The sequence below is a fragment of the Euprymna scolopes genome, chromosome 7 (assembly GCF_053919585.1).
Source record: "Euprymna scolopes isolate OS-2025 chromosome 7, ASM5391958v1, whole genome shotgun sequence".
Taxonomy (NCBI): domain Eukaryota; kingdom Metazoa; phylum Mollusca; class Cephalopoda; order Sepiida; family Sepiolidae; genus Euprymna; species Euprymna scolopes.
In genome coordinates, this window is record NC_136488.1 from 120,940,114 (window position 1) to 120,962,631 (window position 22,518).

A 22,518-nucleotide genomic window follows, 5' to 3' on the forward strand; every position below is an offset into this window, starting at 1 on the left:
TATATATATATATATATATATATATATATATATATATTTATGCTATCAGAAATATATACTGGTAAGTTACATTCCAATAATCAAACAACATAATGTGCACACAATCATATGTTTTATTTTTGTTTATTTCTTTATTTTTAACTGTTTTATTTATAATATATCGAATGCCTAGTTTTCCATTATTGTCTTATACGTGTTTCGTTGACTTGGTAGACAATATAGTCTACTGTGTACACATACATATATATGTGTGTATCTTGTGATAAAGACAACCAACTATCATTAAAAATCTCCAAAGAGAGCCTAGATTATAAAACAAGGTTGCTTAAGATGAGGAGGATGGAAACTAAATAATATGAGAACACATATTTAAAGGAGGAGTTCTTTTCAACGGAAAGATCTCGCAATGTCATCATTTGACTGTTTTCGAAGATTGTAAAGGAAAGTATATAAGAAGCGATTAGTTTCTCAGTAGAGACAAGCGTAGCCTCCGAATGGATCGCCGACTGATTCATCCATCGCCCTTTCCCCTGAATCTAAATTACTTAAATTCAGTGTAACAACCAAAAAAATCCAGAAAACTAGAAACCAGCCAGGATGGGAATGGTCGATGTTATTTTGTATTGCTAATTTTAGTGCAGAATAATACTAACTAGCATAACCAGTGGAAATACCACGGGATTCTAATTTTAAGCCACATTATAAATAAAATTAATAAATTAAATAAATAAAATTAATTGAATTAAAATAAAATAAATAATGATAAACTCAAAACAATTTTTAGCAAATTATTTTTAAAGTTTTAAAGCAAAAAAGAATTGATTTAAAAATATTATTTTTCAATAAAAATCAACACAAAACACCTACTTTTGTTTTGTTTATCTGAATATTTTTGCGATAAATTATAAATAGACAGATGTCAATTCACTTGCACATATTGTCCTGAATTTTATAAAGAATCTATAATAAAAAAACACCTGATGTTTTATATTATGATATAAAATAGCAAATTTGAAACCGTTAAACACACATCCACGTCTTACTTTATTTTCTTTTTTTTTGAAAAATTCTTGAGAGGAAATAGTTATAAATATTTTAAATTGATAAATAGCACGGAGATATTTTGATTCTCATTAATATTTTCGATGATGTTTTTGTTTTTGTGACACCAGAGGCCTGACAAATAAATTAATATTAAGAAACCAACATTTGAGAGTCTAGTCTATTCTCCTATTTAACAGAAAATTTGAACTTGTGTAAAATAGACACATGGCTGTTCCAAAGGTAATCATAAAAATGATGCTGTAGCCCAGATCGATTTCGAACGCGATCCACGTAGCGAATTACTAAACCACCGCAGCTAATCATTGTAAAGTTCCTAGTCTGCATTTTTAAGTGACAGTAACTTCGACAGTGACTTGTTCCAGACCAAATCTCCATTTCCTTGTGTCGATACTTATGCAGACCCTTCAACTCGTCTTGAAAATCCATTATATTTGCTCGTTACGGCTTCTCCAAAACTTGTGCTTAAATTGCTATGAGATCTCAAGGGTTTCATATAGAAGGAAGCTGCCAAAGGAAAATGCTAATGGTGTTGATTTGTTTCATGCGTATTGTCAAATTACCGACACCTTTGCGCAATACAGAAATGTCAACGCCAAACGTCTTAAAAGCAGGAATGATGCGTACATTCGTTAATAAGACGATATTCTGGTTTTCGTAACACTTGGCTGTCGTTTTTTGGGAACAAGAATCTTTAACACGCACCGTATATAGCTCTACACACGTTTACGTTATGCGAAATAGTTTTACATTTATATTCTATAAAACTACTTCTGAAATACGTTCCTATATTTCAACTTATCTTACAAATACCTAGCCCTAGCATCTCCTTTAAAATTTTTCCCTCCGAACTCATAAACACGTACATATATTAGTAATTAAATATTATTTTACTAGCAGGACCAGTTTCTTGCTCTTGCCCGGAAAAATATAGAAGAATGTTTACTAAAATATATTATTAAGTATTCATTTTGAATGAATGTATCTAGTTTATATTTTATTAAATGAACGGTAGCGATCTCCATTGCTAACCATAAAATCGATGATGACATAATTATGTGTGCCCTTTACGAAAGTGTTTATTAGCATTATTTTTTACGCTTCGATCAAAGGCGTATACTATGAATAATAGAAGTAAGGTTCTAATGATTAAAAAATAGGAAGAATTTAGTCTAAATTTTATGGTTTAAAGTGAACATCTCGGAAAAATTAAATTAAAATCATGTTACCTTTCATTTTTTGCCAAGTTTTTCTTCATTGTAATTCAACAGAATATCGTGTATATTAATGAGATCTTTTTAGTTTCAAAACATGATGCTATTGAATTTATATGTCTATTTTATAAAGAAATTCATCGTAAACATGAAAAAGAAATGTAATGTAAATATAAATAATGTTTAAATTTTGAAGGATTGCAAAATATGTTATTCAGAAAACTATTTTAACTTCAATTGTTTAGTGTTGTTTAATGCATGAAGATTGTATCTATAGATTTTTATTGGACAAAATAGATTATTGAGCTGAACATGGGGCGTGCTGAGATAAGAACATTATTTTTTTTTTAATCGATGTGAACATGCGTATGGTGGGCGTTTTGTAACTATTCTGTACTTTCAGCTGACAAATCAATAAACAAATGTAATCGTACACATTAAATGAAAATTGAAAGTCCTATGTAAAATATTAGTACTGTTTGTATTCTGCTGAGCATCGTTTAAAAATAAGAAGAATACAAATAAACTCAAATTGAAATGTCAATGGTCTATAATTTAATGTAATAACGTAGACGAGAAACGGAGTAAAGAAATTATGTGTTCTTTGTTTATTTTTATGGGAAAATTAAGTAAATATCACGTTTTGTATAATTAACGTATATTGTGGTTCTGTTATTGATAACCGCAGCCGTCCATATAAGGTAAAATGGAGTTGTTCGTTTTCATGTTCTCCTACTATGTAGATATGTAGATATGTGTAAATATTGTGGCTGATAATTTCGTTCTATTCAGTCATTTTATTAAACCATTATAAATAGAGGAGCGTTTGGTAACCGAGATGTAAGTGTCATGCAATATGTAGTAAATATCAATATGAAAAAAGTAAAATCATAAATTAGCTAGATGCGAAGAAGTTAAACTATGAATAAAATTAAACGGTTATTTGTGTGAAAGTAGAAGGAGTGAATTTCATCAGCGTGAACGTCTTTGCAACTTTCTCAGTGGATTAAAGTATTTGAGAGAGTATGTCCACTAGGATAAAAATAACGTGAGAAAAAAAGTATTTATTGTCGACTAGAAACACGTTTTGATAGTAAATATTAAATGCGTAGACGCTGTGCATAGTAAGTATTTTTTTTTACTTTCCCATAATGGTGAAGGTAATATGAGAAAAATCGTTAACCATTTTATTAATATAACGAAAGCATTTCTTTAATGTGATTTAATTATATATATATATATATATGTATATGCTATATATAATTATATATAATTATATACATGCATACATATGTACACATGCTATCTATCTATCTTTATATATATATATATATATATATATATATATATATATAGAGAGAGAGAGAGAGAGAGAGAGAGAGAGAGAGAGAAAGATAAGTGAAAAATGATATTTGGAAAAGTTTAAAATCGAACTTAGTAACAAAAGTTAAAAAAGAATACATATTAAAATCCTGGGACTGTTGACCGATTGTCATTGTTCTTGGAAATTACTAAATATTATTTATGTCAAAGTTAGATATGAACAATGCAGTTTAGAAATAATGATGAAATAAATAGGTTATAAATGAACAATTCAATTTGGGAATTTTTTGTTGGCCTAGAGCGTGTTTGGACATATATAGGTGAAATCCACGTGAATGAATTTCACGTGTCGAAGCACGCTTGTGATGTCATAAAGAAAAGGAATCCCCAATATATTGAGTCGGAGAGCGACTTTGTGAAAGAGTCAAGGCAGAGTCGACGAGAGTCCAGTCGAGTTAGCTGAAACTCTCTTGAAGCGAAGAGGAGAAGATATAACGATGTAAAAAGCTTGAATTCCTGATTCATCAATCAACCAACTGGAAGAATAAAGACCCATCATACACCTGTAAACTTGTCTTCGTAAATGTGTTTTACCTATTATCTGTAAATGAACATTGTATTACTCTGTTGTGCCGTGGAACAACAGTGAAAATAAGAACAATCAAGTCGAGGTTCGGTTAAGGAACAAGTGTATTAACAATAATGTACAAAGATAAGAAAGCGTGTATATCTGCTGGGCACTGGCTAGCAGTTGAAGTGCAGTCGCATCTCTCTCACCGGTGTTGAAATAACTAGCGCTATTTATAGTGCTAATCGGTGTAAATTCCTCTGTTTAAGGAAGGCCGGTATAACACCCCCCCTTTGAAAATGTCACGTCTGAGATTAATACCGTTTCTGTTTTGGGTTCATCCTAATCAATTCTGTTGATTTCCATTTTCTGTTTGATTAACAGTAGATCAAACAGAAAACGGAAATCAGCTGTCTCTGGTATGGGAACCTGAAAATTATCACTGTGCCCATGATGTCCTCCTCGGGCGATCTGGTCACCTCACGATTTGAGTATCTTTTCCGAATTTGGTTAGTGTGACGTTCGTGCAGGAGGTCTGGTAGTCAACCACCTCAGCAGGAATAACCTTCTTAGTGACACACGATATGGTTTCCGCTCTGCAAGATCTACCGCAGATGTGCTGACGGTTATATCCCACAGGATTAGTGAATCTCTTGACAAAGGCTTCCTTTCTAAGGCAATTGCTCTTGACATATCAAAGGCCTTCGACAAGGTATTGCATAAGGGTCTACTTCATAAGATTTCCAGCTACGGTATAACTGGAAATGTTTTCTCAATCATTAAATAATTTCTCTCCGATAGGCTCATAAGAGTAGTGGAAGATGGACAAAAATCGGAGGCCTGCAGTATAAATGCTGGAGTCCCTCAGGGGTCAATCCTAGGCTCAACTCTTTTCCTGATCTACATCAATGACCTCCCTAAACACATACTTAAATCATTCGTTGACATCTATGCTGATGACACGACCATCTTAGGGAACACATCAAAGGCTGTAAATGACAAAGTTCTCTCTGATTCTCTCCCCTCTGATCTCGAGCGCGTGGTTCAGTGGGGGAAGACATGGCTGGTTACCTTTAATGCACCCAAAACCAAACTCCTATCCTTACATCATCCACGCTCTGATCCCCAGCTGGCATCAATTGTGATGGATGGCTCTCGTCTGGGTGAGGCCCCGTGTTTTGACAAGCTTCTGGGTTTGACCTTTACTCCTGATCTGAAATGGAACACGTACATCAAGTCTGTTGCCAAGGTCGCTGGAAAGATGGTGGGATCCTTCTACCGCTCCAGAAGATATCTCACTACTGATGCAATTCTCTATCTATATAAAAGCCAAGTACGTCTAAGGATTGAATACTGCTGCCATATCTTGGCAGGAGCTGCTAAAAACAGCCTATCCTGCCTTGACAGAGTACAAAATAGGCTTCGTGGCTTAGTGGGGGATGCCGTTTTCTCTACGCTGCAACCTCTCTCCCACAGAAGAGACGTTGCGAGCCTATCCTTGTTTTATCGTTATTTCCATGGCAGGTGCTCGTCTGTACTCCATTCTCTGGTCCCCCCTCGCCAATTTTTCTCGAAAAACACCCGTCTAGCTGAATCCACTGTGAAACTTTTCTCCCACTCTATATCTGTGCCTGAATCAAAGCGCGGATTCCATGAACAATGTTTCTTTCTTAGAACTGCACGCCTGTGGAACTCTGTTCCGTCTGCCTTGCTTCCCATCGGACTACAACTTGGATGTCTTCAAGTCCAGTGTTAACAAATTCCTAATGAACCGCCCCCTTAAGTAAACACTTCATCAAATCTCCACACTAACGTAATGTACTTGCAATAACCCTTATCCCTGAGTGGCTTCCGGGCCTTGATAAGTGGTGATCACTTTGTAAAAAAGAAATCACATAGACCATGTTGCATATTTGTTTCTCAACAATGCCGGACTTCCAGAAAGTCTTATTATATTTGTTAATCTTGTAGAAGACTTTTTCGCCAACTTTTTATACCGTTCTTTTTTTGTTTTTTGTTATCGTTTTTTTTTTAGGTTTGACCTAACCTGGTTTGGTAACAACTTGTGAAAAATCGATATAACCTTGCGTCCGAACATAACCTCAGCAGATGTCTTCGACATTTCGATGTTTTCATTCGAAATGACTCTGTAGACTTGTAAAAACTGTTTGATTGACTTATCTGTCGGTGACCCACTAGTTTTTTTCAGAGCTCCCTTGAATTTCTCTGCTTGTTTATTACTTCTTGGGTGATATGGCGGAATGGTTATATGCTCGATTAGATGATCCTCGCAAAAATGTTTAAATTCGGTAGACGTAAATTGCGTTCCATTGTCTGTAATAATAAAGTCTACTACTCCAAACCTAGCGAATAGTTCATACAGGGAGTTGATAGTTACCTCGGATGTGGGATTCTTACATTTTAATACTTTCGGACATTTAGATAGGCTGTCTACAACAATGAGATAGTAGAACCCATCTAGCGGTCCTGCAAAATCTAAATGAATCCTAGACCAAGGTCGGCCCGGTTTTGCCCATGATCCGAATTGAGTCAGAGGAGCTTTCATAGCTAATGCGCATCTTCTACACTCCCTGATTTTTCCTTCTATATCTTTATCCATGTTTGGCCAATGAACGGAAGAACGCATAAGACTTTTCATTCTTGATATACCTGGATGTCCTACATGGAATTCCTTGAGCATTCTTTTCTGTAATGTCGCAGGAATTAAGACCCTGTCGCTATATAACGGGACGTTATCGCAAATTGAATAAATTCCTTCACCCAGCTCGTTATTGTTGATCCTTTCTTTCGGGCGTATAATAAATTCGTCACCTCTGTCTTACTCTTAATCTCATCAAGCGTTACTGGAAGTTCTCTTATTGTGTAACATAACGTATTTTTCTACTTCAACTTACCATATCCTCCAATGGTTCTGTTTGCTTAGGTATTAACCTCGATAACCCGTCTGCATGACCCATTTTTTAAATGGTACATACTCCATTTGAAAATTTAAATTCAGGAGTATGGTACCCTATCTTTGGAGTCTATTCGCTGTATGTTGTGGTAGTCCATTTTTCGATCCAAAAATCGTTAATAATGGTTTGTGGTCTGTCTTTAACAGAAATTGCCTACCGTACAGGAAACGATGAAATTTCTTTACCGCGAATATAATGCTGAACGCCTTTTTTCAATTTGTGAGTATTTTTTTTTCGGCTGGCAAAAGTGATCGAGATGAATGTGTTATGGGTTTCACTTTTCCATCATTCATTTTGTGTAAAGTGCATGCTCCTATGATATAGGAGCTGACATCGCTTGCAACTATAATTTCACGCTTGGGCTTATAATATGCCAGCGGAAACAAGTCAGACGTTAAAGTCTCTTTAATTATCCAAACGCTTCTTCGCACTCTTGCGTCCAGGCCCATTTTTGGTCTTTCCTTAACAGTTCATTTGAAGGCGACCTTAGTTTGTGCATATTTGGCACAAATACATTGTAGTAATTTGCCAAACCTAAGAAACTTTGTAAAGACGCAATATTTTCTGGAGCAGGCATATTCTTTATTGCACTCGACCTATCTGGATCCGGCCTTCTTCCATGTTTATCGATGATTTGCCCAAAGAATTTTATTTTCTCCATGAAAAATGTACATGTTTTCTGTTTTACTTTAAATCCATAATCCTGCATCCTTTTGAATACTTGGTTTACATGAGTTTTGTATTGTTCTTTGCAAGTGCTTTTCATTAACACATAGTCCAGGTACCCTACTGCGAAATCCAACTCATTTAACATAATGTCCATAATTTGCTAAAATGTTGCAGGGGCGACTTAGACCCCAAAAGGAAGTCTGTTAAACTTGTACAGTCCCTCATGGGTATTAATACATAGCAGTTTTGAACACTCCTCATCGATTGGAACCTGTAAGTACGCGCCACTTAGGTTGATTTAAAAAATATTTCCCTCCACTCAGTTTCGCAAATATCTCTTCAGGGCTCGAAATAGGATAATGGTGATCTTGTAATGCCCTGTTTGAGCCTGTCGCGAAGTCGGCGCAAACCCGAATCTCCTTACTCTTCTTTTTTATGTAAACATTTGGTGCAACCCACTCACTGTGATCAATTTTTCCGATGACAATCATATTTTCGAGTCTTCCTAATTCACCGTCTATCTGTTATAGAACAGCGTATGGAACTTGTTTTTTCTGTCTGAACACTGGCTATTCCTTTACTTTTACGTCAAATTTTGTTACCGCTTTTGTACACCTTCCCAAACCGCCTGAAAATATGTCTGGGAAATTCTCTTTTAACTCCCTCTTAAGTTTTTCTGCCTCCACATTCAAATCCTCAACCTTTTGGCAAAATGAGCTTAAAGGCAGATCCCATAGTCTAAACTTTTCGAACAGATCAGTTCCAAAGAGGTTGTTTGATTTTCGCATTACAAAAATTCTTGCTTTTCCGCTCTGTTCTGGAAAAAATATTCGTTAATAATTCTCTTCCGAAGGTAATTTTTCGCCACTGACGCCTTTCGCCGTTTTATGTGATTTAATCATAGTGGATCTCGCAAGCCTCTTCCATGTCTGTACATTAATAATGGAAATGTCAGACACACTATTAAGCTGTTGCCTTACTTTCTTTTTAAACATTTTTACCTGTACATATTTCTGCATATTTTGCTCCTCAGGTTCAATTATCGTAAGTTTAATGGATGTCTTTCTACCAGATTTTTTCTACAATGCGATGTTTTATGCCCTTTCTGGTGACAGTTGTCACATTGCTTGAATTTGGAGGGACCCTCATTGTACCGATGTTTATTTCCACACATCCAAAATGGTTCAGATGGATCTTTTCCCTGTTTCTTTCTCTGGTTATTTTTTGAAGTCGAATTTTCTTTGGGTGGATCTTTTTTATATGCGACACTCCGCTTTCTTCTATGTCACAACTGTCTTGTTTCAGCGCAATGAGCCGTTCACAGTCTTCCACTAAGTTTTGTAGTTTTAAATTCAGTTTGTTTTCGAGTTTAATTAAAACACGACGCCTGATTTCAGCGTCTTTATTTAAGACCAGCCCTTGCAAAAATGTTAAACATTTAAAATTATCTGCTGATAATTCCTCCAGTTTAAAATCGTCGCAATGCTTATTCACTATACTTGCGTAAGTAGCGTAGTCGTTTTCCTCTCTTCTAGTAACATTCATACATTTGTATCGCCTATGGAAAAGAGACCTTTTTGTAGAAAACAGTTGTGTAAGTAGCGTAACTGTTTTTTGGAAGCTCAACTCACTGGTCATCTTTGTGAGAATAAAGTGCACGAACTTTGTATGCTCGGCTGTTCTAATTTTTTTTTTTAGCAAAAGCCTAACTCTTTTTGCGTCTGACCAGGTACCACAATCATATCGTCTATAGTACTGGACGAAAGTGACATCGTCTTCTGGATTATAATTGACATTTTCAATAGCGGCCCACACAGCTGTTTGAGAAAATGCGTTATGATTATCGTTCGCTTTAGTTAACTGTGTCGACTCCAGAATTTTTCTTTGTTCCTCTAGTGTTTTCATCAATATTTCCTTTTCTGTTGTTCTGTCTTCAAATGTTTGTTTATATCTCTCTTCTCTTTCCACTTGTTGTTGAATTTGCTGCTTTTATTACGCGAGATTTTGCTCTGCCATGAATTGGAACAATCCCAACAGTAAATCTTTTCGCATCCATCATATGAATTCAGTTTACAATTTACGCTTGTATAAAAGAAATATTCCTTAGCAAAAAAAAAAAAATCAACCAAGTTTTCTTTCCCAATTCTTTTGGTTGAAGAACAACAGTTTAGCAGTCCTTTTGTAACTTAATTTGTTGAACGCTATGTTTCTAGTTTTACTAGAAACAATCCAGCGAAATAACATTTGTCTAACATTTCTTTTTATTTGCACGCGTTTTTACGTAGCAAAAATAAAATCCGTCACTTTAAATATCTGACGAATTCGTATGGGAAACTTTTAGTTTTGGGTTGTTTTTTTTACCCTCCTTGCCTTTTGCAAAAAATAAAAATGATTCTTTACGTGTTTGCTAAGCACAAATGACGTACACGAACAATTATTTTTTATGGTATGTCTCTTTTTCTCTTGACAAAGTCAAGCGTGTTTTTTTCAAATCCCAGATGTTATCGAAATAACGATAAGCTTACACGGTATTTGCTAGTTGGTTTGGGACATTTAACTTTGCAGAAGAAAATTCTTACCGTAGGAAAAAATGGCTTCTGGTGAAGAAAAAAATGAAACCTCTTTCCCTTTCTAAAACACTTGGTAAGTGTGTTCAATTATTAAATAATTGACAACATTCGCGTGTTTCGCTGTAGATTTTGGAAGCAAGTTTTTTTCCCGTCGCCAAATTACTATTGTAGTAATTAATCCGCTGTTAATCCTTGCGTATCCGAATATCTGTTGAAATTACGAAGGTGTTCTGCCGTAAATATTTTACGAATCTTTATTCCAATCACTTTTGATGAGTCTCTGCACTGACTGTCGTTTCGATTCCTTGTCGCCAATCTGTTGTGTCGTGGAACAACAGTGAAAATAAGAACAATCAAGTCGGGGTTCGGTTAAGGAACAAGTGTATTAACGTATTAACAATAATGCACAAAGATAGGAAAGCGTGTATATCTGCTGAGCACTCGGCTAGCAGTTGAAGTGCAGTCGCATCTCTCTCACCAGTGTTGGAATTACTAGCGCTATTTATAGTGCTAATCAGTGTAAATTCCTCTGTCCACGGTAAGCCGGTTTAACAAACTCCCCTCAAGTATTATGCGTCTGCACCATCAGTAATAATAACTCTCCCCTCTATATGTGTTTACAAAAACTGTTGCATCATATCCTCCAGCCCGTATTATAATATGATAAAAGAATTATCATAAGGCTGCCGTATGTACCATGTATATAAATGCCTCATCTTCCCCTTTGTTAAAATGAATTCTCGTTATCTGCTCCTCCTGACAACATTAGTATAAACACTTTGCAATACACACACACTGAGATACACAACACATGTACATTTATAGGCCAAATATCTTGAAATAAACAATTACTTAACACGCCAGAATAACAAAAATCGAAGTAGACATTTTGTCATCTTATCTTGATATTTTACCTACGCAAAATCACTTTTCTGTTACTTCTAATATCAACCTTGTCAAAAGATTATACATCTTTCATGAATTTGATTTCATTCTTTCATACGTCTACGTTTATCTTACCATCACCAGTAATCCAACTTTTCATATCCACCTTTTCAAATATGTGACATCGGAAATACGAAATTGTCTCTTTTCGCTCTCAAGCCTGAGGATAAGCGCTAAATGGCACCGAACAGCGAAGGTTCAACAAGATCGTACCAATGGAATCAATAAGATTGCCACAGTTTCGTAAATGTATCCTTCGTAAACGTCATTAAACCTATTATAAAATGCGTTGCCACAACTTCTACATCATCATAACCATCTTTTCCCTACTCTTTCTCTCACTCTCTAATGTCAAAAGGTTCTAAACCCTCACGGCATCCAGTCCTCGCACGGTAGATTAATGAGGAATTATCAAAGTTGGATCAAAGTAGAGGCTAGGAAACAAATGACACATTTTGCTTTTATTTACTTATATGGATTTTGGAAATTCCACGGTGTAAAATATCGCAATGGTTTACATTGGTAGGTAAATAAGGAACAGAAACTGTTAGTGATATATTTTTTTCAATTTTTGACGTGCGAAGTGTATTAGCCAAAGAACATTTCGTTGTTGTGGCGATTTTGCTGATTATGATGGCAGTGGTATATTGTGGTGGTTATTGTGATAGTGGTAGTTTACGTAGTGATGATGGTATCTCTTGATTGTTGTAGTGATGGAAGTCGTGGTGGTTCTGGTGGTGTGATTTATTAGTGGTGTTGGTAGTGACAGTGCTTTTAATGGAGATCGTGATAGACCTAGTCTGGGTAGTTGATTTTAATCGGCTTTAATTATGGCGATGGTGATGTTGGTAATTATAGTAATGGCTACAATAGTCGTGTTAATATTGTTGATGATGGTGTTGATGTTGTTGAATATGTTTGTCTAGTCTGCTGCTGTTTTGCATAGAAATCATGAGAATCATGCCCCATGATTTTCTAGTCTGCGTAAATCATCCTTCTCTTATTTGTTTGTTAATCTACAAGTTTGCAGGTTTAAAGTATCGATACATTGAATATTAGGGTTCACCGATTACATTCGAAATTAGAAAAAAATCGACATCAAAGGAATAGTGCAGAAAAAAAATGCTGTCACTTTTATTGATTTCCGGTTCTGCGCATGACACGTCTTGGCTTACCACATGCAGTAACTGAGACGATAGCACGACGGATTCTGATGTCGACTCAACCTGGATGTTCACCATAGATGAATTCGCCAGGGTACGTTGTATTCTATGACGTTGTCTACACCCCTATTATTGTAAGGGAGGGTTTGGTTTAAACAGGTGTTTGTTTGTGATTGTACTGTGATTGTATTGATAGTAATGGTATTGATTATAGAAATGCTGGTGTTGATTTTATTAGTGTTTGTAGAAGTAGTGCTATTGTTTATATCAATACTTTTAATAGCTTAAATGCGTTCCATTGGGTGATAGCGGATTAGCGTATAGCGTTTGCGTTCAGACGCATTTATAGAACAATTTTCAGTATTGATACTTAGAACCTGTTTCATGGTAACTTCTATAAATATCTGGTTTAAAAAATAACAAGGCAAAACTGAGAGAAAAATCCCGCACTCGCCAAATAATTATACTTTATTAGGGAATTAATTAACTCATAATTTTTGCAAGATTATACATTCAATAAGCTGGACAATAAAATGAACCAGGTCAAGAAAAAAAAAACGCTAAATGCCACGCACCATTCACTATACATAAATATTGACCGACTCTACGTAAAAACTCGAAAAGGGGTAGCGGGCTGAAAAATATGTATTGATAGCAAAAGACAAACTGGGAAAAGACATATAACAGGACGCAGAAAGGGTGATTACTCAAAATAGTGATACAGGGAGCAGCGAAACTGAAAACAAAAAGACAAAAAAGAAAAAAAGAAATATATAGCGATTACATTGAGGATTTATAAAGTAACTAATAAAGAGGCATACAAAACAGCTGTGTACTGTAAAGAACAAAGAAATGAGTCTGCTATTGACAACCGAACATAACAACGGAATCTGAACGAACTATATCATAACTATGATATTCAAATACTAAGCAAACAGTTGATATATGGACAAATAGATGGAAAATGAGTAAATGCATCAAACTTGTCGCAAAAAATACAAAAAGAAAATAGACGACTGCGTGGGAAAAACAGTCTTCTTGAGACAATCAAATTATTTGCACTCAGGTGACACAGAAAAATTATACAAACACAGATAAGAAACAATAAAAGGCATAAGATTTTCTGTACATGAAGGTACAAACAGACAAATTCATTTGGGCAAGGAGACTTACTATGATAATTATCAACAAAAAGAAAAAAAAAAACAACCAAATCCTAGATTTCGTTGGCCCAGCCGTTCGTCGGGTGAAAATCGAGGAGACAGAAAAACTACGCAAATATTGAGAATTTGCCAGGGAACTTAAAGGAATATGGAATATAAAAAATATCGGTAATTATAGAAACACTTGAAACACTCTCCAAAAATCTGGAAGAAAAACATAGGTTGTACGATAAATATATAAAAACGAACATTCAAACATTATTGTATGGACATTTTTTTTATATGGAAACTAATACACATAAGAAACGTACGCTTAAGAAAACAGAAAATTGGAAATAAAAAAGATAGAATATTATACGATCACAGGGGAAATAAAACCCGATCAGAAATCCCATAAACTGCCACTCCCAAAAACATACATTTATTACCAGCAGTGTCGTCTCTTACTTCTTGAAAATAATAGCGATGGGTAAAGAAAGAGAATATAAAGCCCGGAGAAGAAAGACAACGTTCGCTATTAATGAGAATATAGACGGCCGTGGCAATAAAGCAACTGTGTTGGAAACAGTTATGAAGAGTGCTGGAAATTTTCGGGGGACATTTTGTCATTTAGAATATACACCATTTCTATTGCCAGTGAGCAATCATTGATAATATATCCGTGAAAAATCATATAGTTTTTAAAAAATAATAAAAATAATTGTTGGCCAAATTCTCCAAAATATTATCAGCGAGAATTAACTGAGTGCGATTTCCAAGTGTGTTACAACGGTTATAGTAATAAGCGAAGTGGGTCGCCAATCTTGTGATATTCTGTCACTCGGATTCCAGAGAAATTCGTTTTTTTTTCGACAATTAATTACTAGAGCTAGAACAGTAAATTGCAACTAATGATCTACTCTCGTGCATTGACCATGTGTGGACTATGATAGCTGAACATATCAAGCATATCTATACGATTTCTGCTCGTTGAAAACCGTATCTAAATGCATAGCCTTGTGTGGTTAACGTTAGGAGAAACTATGAAAGTCTTGTATAAACCAAATGGCGCGTGCGAAGGCTTATTTTACTTGAGATTATAGTGTAAAAATCATTACATGATATTTGCAAACTTTATCATCCATAATCTTCGCTGTTGTGCTAAAATTTACATAGCTAGCAAAAGGAATTTTACATTACTGAAGACCTGTTCATTCGAAGAACATCGGACGTCCACCACAATGTGGTTTACCGAGAAATTTTTCCTTGAATATTTTGGACTAACCCATTATTAATTTCTCATGACAACGTTCATGTTATTGGGTTGGGGCAACAACAATATCGTTCTCTCACATGTTATTTTTATATATGATTCCTGAATTAATTCGTTGATATATATAGTCACGTTATATATTATTTTGAAGTGCGTTTTTCGCTTATCGAATCGTGTGATTCGCTACCGTTCTCTAGAATTCATTCATTTTTGGAGACTTTTCGATAGCATGGACAAAATTCAAATCCGCACGATTTTTTTTCCAGTTCATAAAAAGGCCGAAAAGCTGCCGAAACAGCTCGTGATATATATGATGCGTTTGCACCAGAAACCACTAACGAACCTGTGGTATAACGGGGGTTCGAGAAATTTCGCAATAGTGTCGAAAGCCTCGAAGATGAAGACGGTCGCAGCCGACCGATTGCGGTTGATAACTAACATTTTAAAGCCTTAATTGAAGCCGATCCTCGCAAAACCGCACGAGTAGCTGTTGAACTCGAAGTTGACCACTCAACAGTTTTTCGCCACTTAAAGCAAATAGGGAAGTAAAAAAATTGAATAAATGGGTGCCGCATGAATTGAACAACAATAATAAAGAAATCGTTGCTTTCAGGTGCCTTCTACGCTCTTTCTGTGCAACAAAAATGATCTATTTTTCGAGCGGATTGTGACATGTGATGAGAAATAGATCTTCTACGACAACCGGCGACGTTCTCAACAGTGATTAGATGCCGGAAAAGCTTCACACTTCTTTTCGAAGCCGAAATTGCACCAAAAAAAAAGGTTATGGTGACTGTTTGTGTGGTCTGCGTATCCATCACAACTTCTTGAATCCGGCCGCAACGATTACGGCGAAGTACTACCGACAAATTGACGAAATGCATCAGAAGCTCCAAATGATGTGCCCGAGATTAGTCAATATGAAATGACCAATTATACTCTGATGACAACGCTCGTCCGCATATTGCTCAACTGACTCTGCAGAAGCTGAACGAATTGAGCTACGAGACTCTTCCTCATCCGCCATATTCACCGGACATCTCGCCCACCGATTATTACTTTTTAAGCATCTCGACAGCTTCCTGTGCGAAAAATTCCTCAAAAGCCCGAATGATGCCGATTCAATGACTTCCTCGCTTATAGAACTCCGGATGTCTATGCTAATGGGATTAATAAACTTATTTCTCGTTGGTAAAAATGTGTCGATTCTAATGGTTCTAATTTCGATTAATAAAGTTTATTATGAAAAAAAAGTTATAGTTTTTTTTTTGTTTAAATGTCAAAAAACGACATCATTTTTGCATCAATTTAATATGATTTTGAAAGAAAAATGTTTAGTTTTTTTTTTTTTTGGCGTTATTTTACAGAAACCAAAACATATTTTACTGGTCATAGTTCTCATACTCTATAGACAAAATTTCAGAAGCATGTGTAACGTTTTGGACCACATATGTATGGTACAATAGGATTGTATCTTCGAGTCTGAGTTTAAAAACATCGACAAACACACGAAGCATTAAAAATATTTTTAAAACAACTGCTTAGTATATCCATGTTGTAAGTGTTTGGTGTCCAAAAAAAAATGTTTAAAATAGTTTCTGGCCCATGCATTCATTTATTTAAATAAAATGCGATATTTTACCCGATAAAAAGATATTCTAAATTTATCTAAATTACGTTTTTGAATCCGCCTGCATTCTATATAAGGCCATCTTTTCCTGTGATAAACAGTTATTACAATAAAATGAAAGACAGTGCTAATATTTTTACGCACTCCGTTCTCGCGCCTATTTATTTGGTGCAATCTCAACACATTCATGCACACACTGACATATGCATACTAACAAAAGGCGACACACACACACAGCTTAATCTCTTAATTGTCGTCCGCTGATTTACGCTGCTTATAAAAATTAACAAATTTAAGCAGTATAACATTTATAACACTTATCACTGAACATTTATACAAAGAACAATATAGACATCAAACGATCATAACTGCTATAAATTACTTTTATTGCAATCTAATTTTTTTGTAATTGCAAATAAGGTTTAGCTATAAATTTTCAAACTTAGGGGTGATTAATGGTTCATGAATTTTATACACAGACTTTCTTAAGATTACCACTTTTCTTTGAAAATATATAATAATATATACATAAAACCAACATTGCATGTTTTCCTATCCATGCAAATTTTCACACACACACATACACACACACATATATATGTATATACATATATTATTATAAAATTTACTTATATATATTATTAATATTTCATTTTTTATATATTATATAATATCTTTTTATATTATATTTTTTTATTTTTTGTATATTAGTATAAATAATAATTGTACCTACATTTTGTAATAGAGAAGTAATATTTTCCACATTTATTTTACAGCTGACCTGTTCTCCGAAACAGCTACATGGTAGGCAGCTGACACGACCTCAGCTTATGTAAGTGCTACGTTTTTTCAGGGAATTTAAACTGAATTTTTTGTTTTATTTTTACATGTATTTTGTTACTAAAAGCTTTTTTAAGGTTTACTATATATATATATATATATATATATATATATATATATATATATATGAATGTATGTATGTATATATATACATACAATGTATGTATGTATGTATGTATATATATACATACACACATTCATATATATATATATATATATATATATATATATATATATATATGAATGTATGTATGTATATATGTGTGTATACGTCGCTTTTGTATATGTATGCTTCGGACTTCATAATTATGTTTGTGTTCATTTTTATCGCACTCTCATATTTGAGTATAACCTAAAGACATTTTTCATTATATTTTTTTTTCCTGAAAAATGTTAAAAACTGTGAAATGGACTCCCAACGCCCTATAGATGCAGCAAACCGAAATTATGATAAATCCGAACCGAAACACTCCTGGAAACAGACCGATACCGCTGTAAAAACACCGTCAACACAACCCGATGATGACACATGGGGGCAGTGTGGGTCGCTCCGTTTTAGACGTTGGAAATGAAAAGTTATGGATACAAACGTAATGCAATAAAACCTATCCCGCAACGATCGCTGATTATTTCCCTGCAATTATGTGCAACATCTGTGGAAGGTTGCGATAGTATTGTTTTGTTATTATTAGTCATAAACATACATGGTAGGAGATTCAAAATAGAAAAAAATCAATACGCGGTAGTTTGCGCTATTCTCAACAATTATATATATATATATATATATATATATATAAAGCTGAATGTCTCTGTGTATGTGTGTGTGTCTGGTCACAAATAGGCTCCTATATGGTTGACTATTTTTAAAAAAACTGATTACATATAACGACAGAAGATGTATCGAGACACAGGAATGGGTATGTTTGATCTGGCAGAACGGTGGTTAATAAAAATTGTAGGGTCTGCATTCGTGCCTAGTCCACTAAGTATGGAAACATTTTAAAATGAAAAACACATTTACACGTGTTTTTGATATAGATTACATAAGAATACTTTGATAAGATGTTTTAAATTAAATAGGGATGTTATAATAAAATTGCGGGGTCTGCGTGTGCGCCTCGCCTCCATAGAATGAAAATAGGCACAAACTTTAATAAAGACTTTTCATATCTATCTTCGTAAGTATACATTGATAATTATGTTTCAGTTTGAAGAAATATAGTATAATAAAATTATGGGGTGTTCGTTCGCGCCTGACCTCCATAGAATGGAAATATATCACAAAGTTTAACAAGTGTTTTTAATATAGATCCGCAGAATATTGTGATAAGTGTTTCAGTGTGAACAGGTATGGTATAATAAATTATAGGATTTATCTATTTTATTTTTACTTTCATAATATTTTGCTTTGATTTTGATACCCCCAAATTCAAAGCTATCTCTTTACAATCCTTCCTTTTCATAAACTATCATACTTTAATAAATCAGAGTCCATTTTCTGTAGGCTGTTTCTGAACCCAGTCAACGACGGGTATTTTGCTAGTATATATATATATATATATATATATATATGTATATATATATGTGTGTGTGTGTGTGTGTATGTATGTGCTTGTACAGAGAGAGAGAGAGAGAGAGAGACAGAGGAGGGAAGAGTGAGAGAGAAAGACAGAAAAAAGAGAGAATTACTGGCGACATATTTGGCTTCTATAACTTTTCTAGTATGCTTATTCTTTATCTTATTTTAAACAACAGCGCCATTGCTAAACACCTTACTAACTAACGTTCCTATACCACGGCGCAATTTCGAAAACTCTTAGCAGATAGCATAAACATTCTTGAACATACCATTTACATGCAAGAACTTGGTATTTTAGAAGCTCGAATAATGAAAACAACGATAGAACAAATATTAATCCAATAAATTTCAATAATTACGATAATATGATTAAATAGCTTTGAAAGCTACATGACTCTGTTAATATAGTTAGCAACGTGTAATTTACTGTGAAGAAAATAATTATCAATTTTAATATCTTCACAGTTTTCTGTAAATTATGCAGATAGATATGAACGGATCTGAAAGTACTCAGATAAAAAAAGTTTCATCGGCTACTTCTCGCCAGAATAAAGAAAAACTTATCAGAAAATTTAAAAAAAGATGGAATATAACGGTGACATGATACGTATATTAAAAATCTACAGTTCTATTAACTATATAAAAAATAAACGACCCAACTTTATACATACATACATATATACATACATACTTAGATACCAATATATATATATATATATATATATATATATATATATTGTATTTTGTGTACAGAAAGTTGTTAGATAAAATAACTCATTGGTACCGTCGGTTTCAAACCCGATAATTAGCACCATTTTAGATATCCATATCAAGCTCTCTTCAGCTAATACTCCGCTCTTATACGCTCTTATTTTTCGGATTTTCCTTTTAATTGAGCACTCTGCTGGATTTCTTTTTTCAAAAAAAAACTAGTCATATATATATATATATATAACCAATTAAGATCTTTGACTTACTTGTAGTTTCATTAAATACTTTTATATGCAAAATCCGATCCTGCATTTTGCTAATTCCTGCCCTCTGATGAGAAGGAGAGTATTTCTTCGAAACTCCGCGGATTAAGGACAATCCACTTATCTCGTGCTTCCTTTTTTAAAATTAAATATGTTTTTAACTCTTTTTCAAGATGTCTTTTAACATGTTTTATTAATCATTTGTTCATATACATACATATATATATATATATATATATATAATTATTTTTTTACTATAATAATTAAATACCTACAGACACTAGTGTTTCATCCTTTCGGGATTCTTCAGTGCAGGGTGTCACGATTACTACCAGTCGAACGATTCGAACCCCGCGACACGAGACATCTCTGGCTCGATTAGCGGAGGCCTATCCATTCGGCTACCATTAACCGTGTGAAATAGCGTTGAATTTTAAACATTTTAATTTAAATGTTCATTACGTCAGACAGACAGTGATCAAATCGTTATACGATGATCTACGCATAAGAGCTAAATTGACTGACTTTTAATTCAACTGAAAGTGCTCAACGATAAGAAACAAATTTCTTAAAGGGGCTGTCATAATTATTTTTTTACTATAATAATTAAATACCTACAGACACTAGTGTTTCATCCTTTCGGGATTCTTCAGTGCAGGGTGTCACGATTACTACCAGTCGAACGATTCGAACCCCGCGACACGAGACATCTCTGGCTCGATTAGCGGAGGCCGTATCCATTCGGCTACCATTAACCGTGTGAAATAGCGTTGAATTTTAAACATTTTAATTTAAATGTTCATTACGTCAGACAGACAGTGATCAAATCGTTATACGATGATCTACGCATAAGAGCTAAATTGACTGACTTTTAATTCAACTGAAAGTGCTCAACGATAAGAAACAAATTTCTTAAATATATATATATATATACATTATAGCTATAAAAAAGGAAAGACTGAGTTCTTTTGTATCCATAACAAAAAAAGGCAATGGGATATTTTTCTTTCTTTTAATCATCGATACAAAATAAATTAGTCTTCCCTTTTTCATAGCTATAATAATGGTTTGTAGCCTCCCTCCCAAATAATAAAAAAATAATTATATATATGCATGCATCTGCTATCCTAGTGACTATATGTATATGTGTATCTATGTATATGCTCATGAGTGGGCGTATATGTACGGATGTAGCTATGCCTGGATTTATATGCATATATGTGTCTGTATGTATGTGTATGCCTATATCCACAATACACTTCACACTGAAAATAAAGTTAAACATAGCCACTGCGCTGAGCAACATGTTAGGAGCCCTCACCTCTATGTATATGAACCTAATAGTTAACTTTTAAACCTTTATAACCACTTTAACCTCCCCTTTTTCTTAGAAACTATAAAATAATCCCCATCCAATAAGCAATGCAAATCAATACATACCCCTAAAAATTAAATCAACAAAATGCATTTCGAACATAACTTCAACATGCATTATCTACACCCGCTTGCCTATTTATCCTTTATCTATTCATTCATTTGTCTTTACTTTACTTACTCAGCATAAATATTCGCATCTCTGTGTATATATGTATATGTGTCTGTATGTGTATGTATGTTTATATTTTTATGAATATGTACACTTGTATAATTGTATATGCTTGTATATATTATATAACCCCCGCAGTATTAACTAACTTAACTAAATTAAGCCATGTACTCACTTCTTTATTTATTTATTTATTTATTTATTTTTATTATTATTATTATTATTATTATTATTATGATTATTATTTATTTATTTATTTATCCTAACTTTATTTAATCGGTATAGATGTATACATGTCGGTATGCGTATGTGTATATATGCATGTATAGATATGTATATATTTGTGTATATGTGCATATATATGTGCCTATATAGGTATGTATATTTATATTTTATAATTATTTATTTTTATGTAATTGTGTATACGTGTGCATGAGCTCATGCGTGTTTATGTATTTGTATGTATATGTCTGTGTATGTGTGCATCTTACTGGAGATCTGTATATCCACGTATATGTATATGGACGGGTGTGTGTATGTATATATTTATGTGTGTGAGCATGTATTTGTATCTGTATATATATATATATATGTGTGTGTGCATAGATATGTATATATATATATGCGAGTATATATATATATATATGTGTACGAGAGTTGCGTGTATGTGTGTATATGTCTGCATGTAGATCCATGTACGTCTGAATGGGCATTGTTTTTATATGTGTGTGCCTGTATGTCTACATATTGGTATGTAATATGTATGTATATATATTACGCGTTTTTATGCGTGCGTCAACGTCTGTATTAACTATTAACTGCTTAAAAACAGCCCACTATAAAATTAACAGCGACCACGAAAATTGTAATGAAACATTGTAACTGCCAGACATGACAGCTACACTAAAACTTTCCCCCTCTCCCTTTCCTCCCAACTATCTCTCTTCCTCTCTCTCTCTCTCTTTCTATCTCATCTAATTAATATACCTTATCGAACAAGGAAAAAAAAGTAGTCAAAATTTTAAAACCCAAAAATTGAAACTCC

At 34.0% G+C, this 22,518-nt stretch overlaps 1 long non-coding RNA gene across 3 annotated transcripts in view; it reads left to right on the plus strand.

Annotated features, from left to right (window-relative positions):
* Positions 1-22,518, plus strand: part of LOC145279916 (uncharacterized) — a 426,821-nt gene that overhangs the window by 105,563 nt on the left and 298,740 nt on the right. For all 3 annotated transcript variants that reach the window (XR_013868486.1, XR_013868485.1, XR_013868487.1), the window contains exon 2: positions 17,311-17,366. This is a non-coding gene — a long non-coding RNA (uncharacterized LOC145279916). The remainder of the gene's footprint in view (positions 1-17,310; positions 17,367-22,518) is intronic.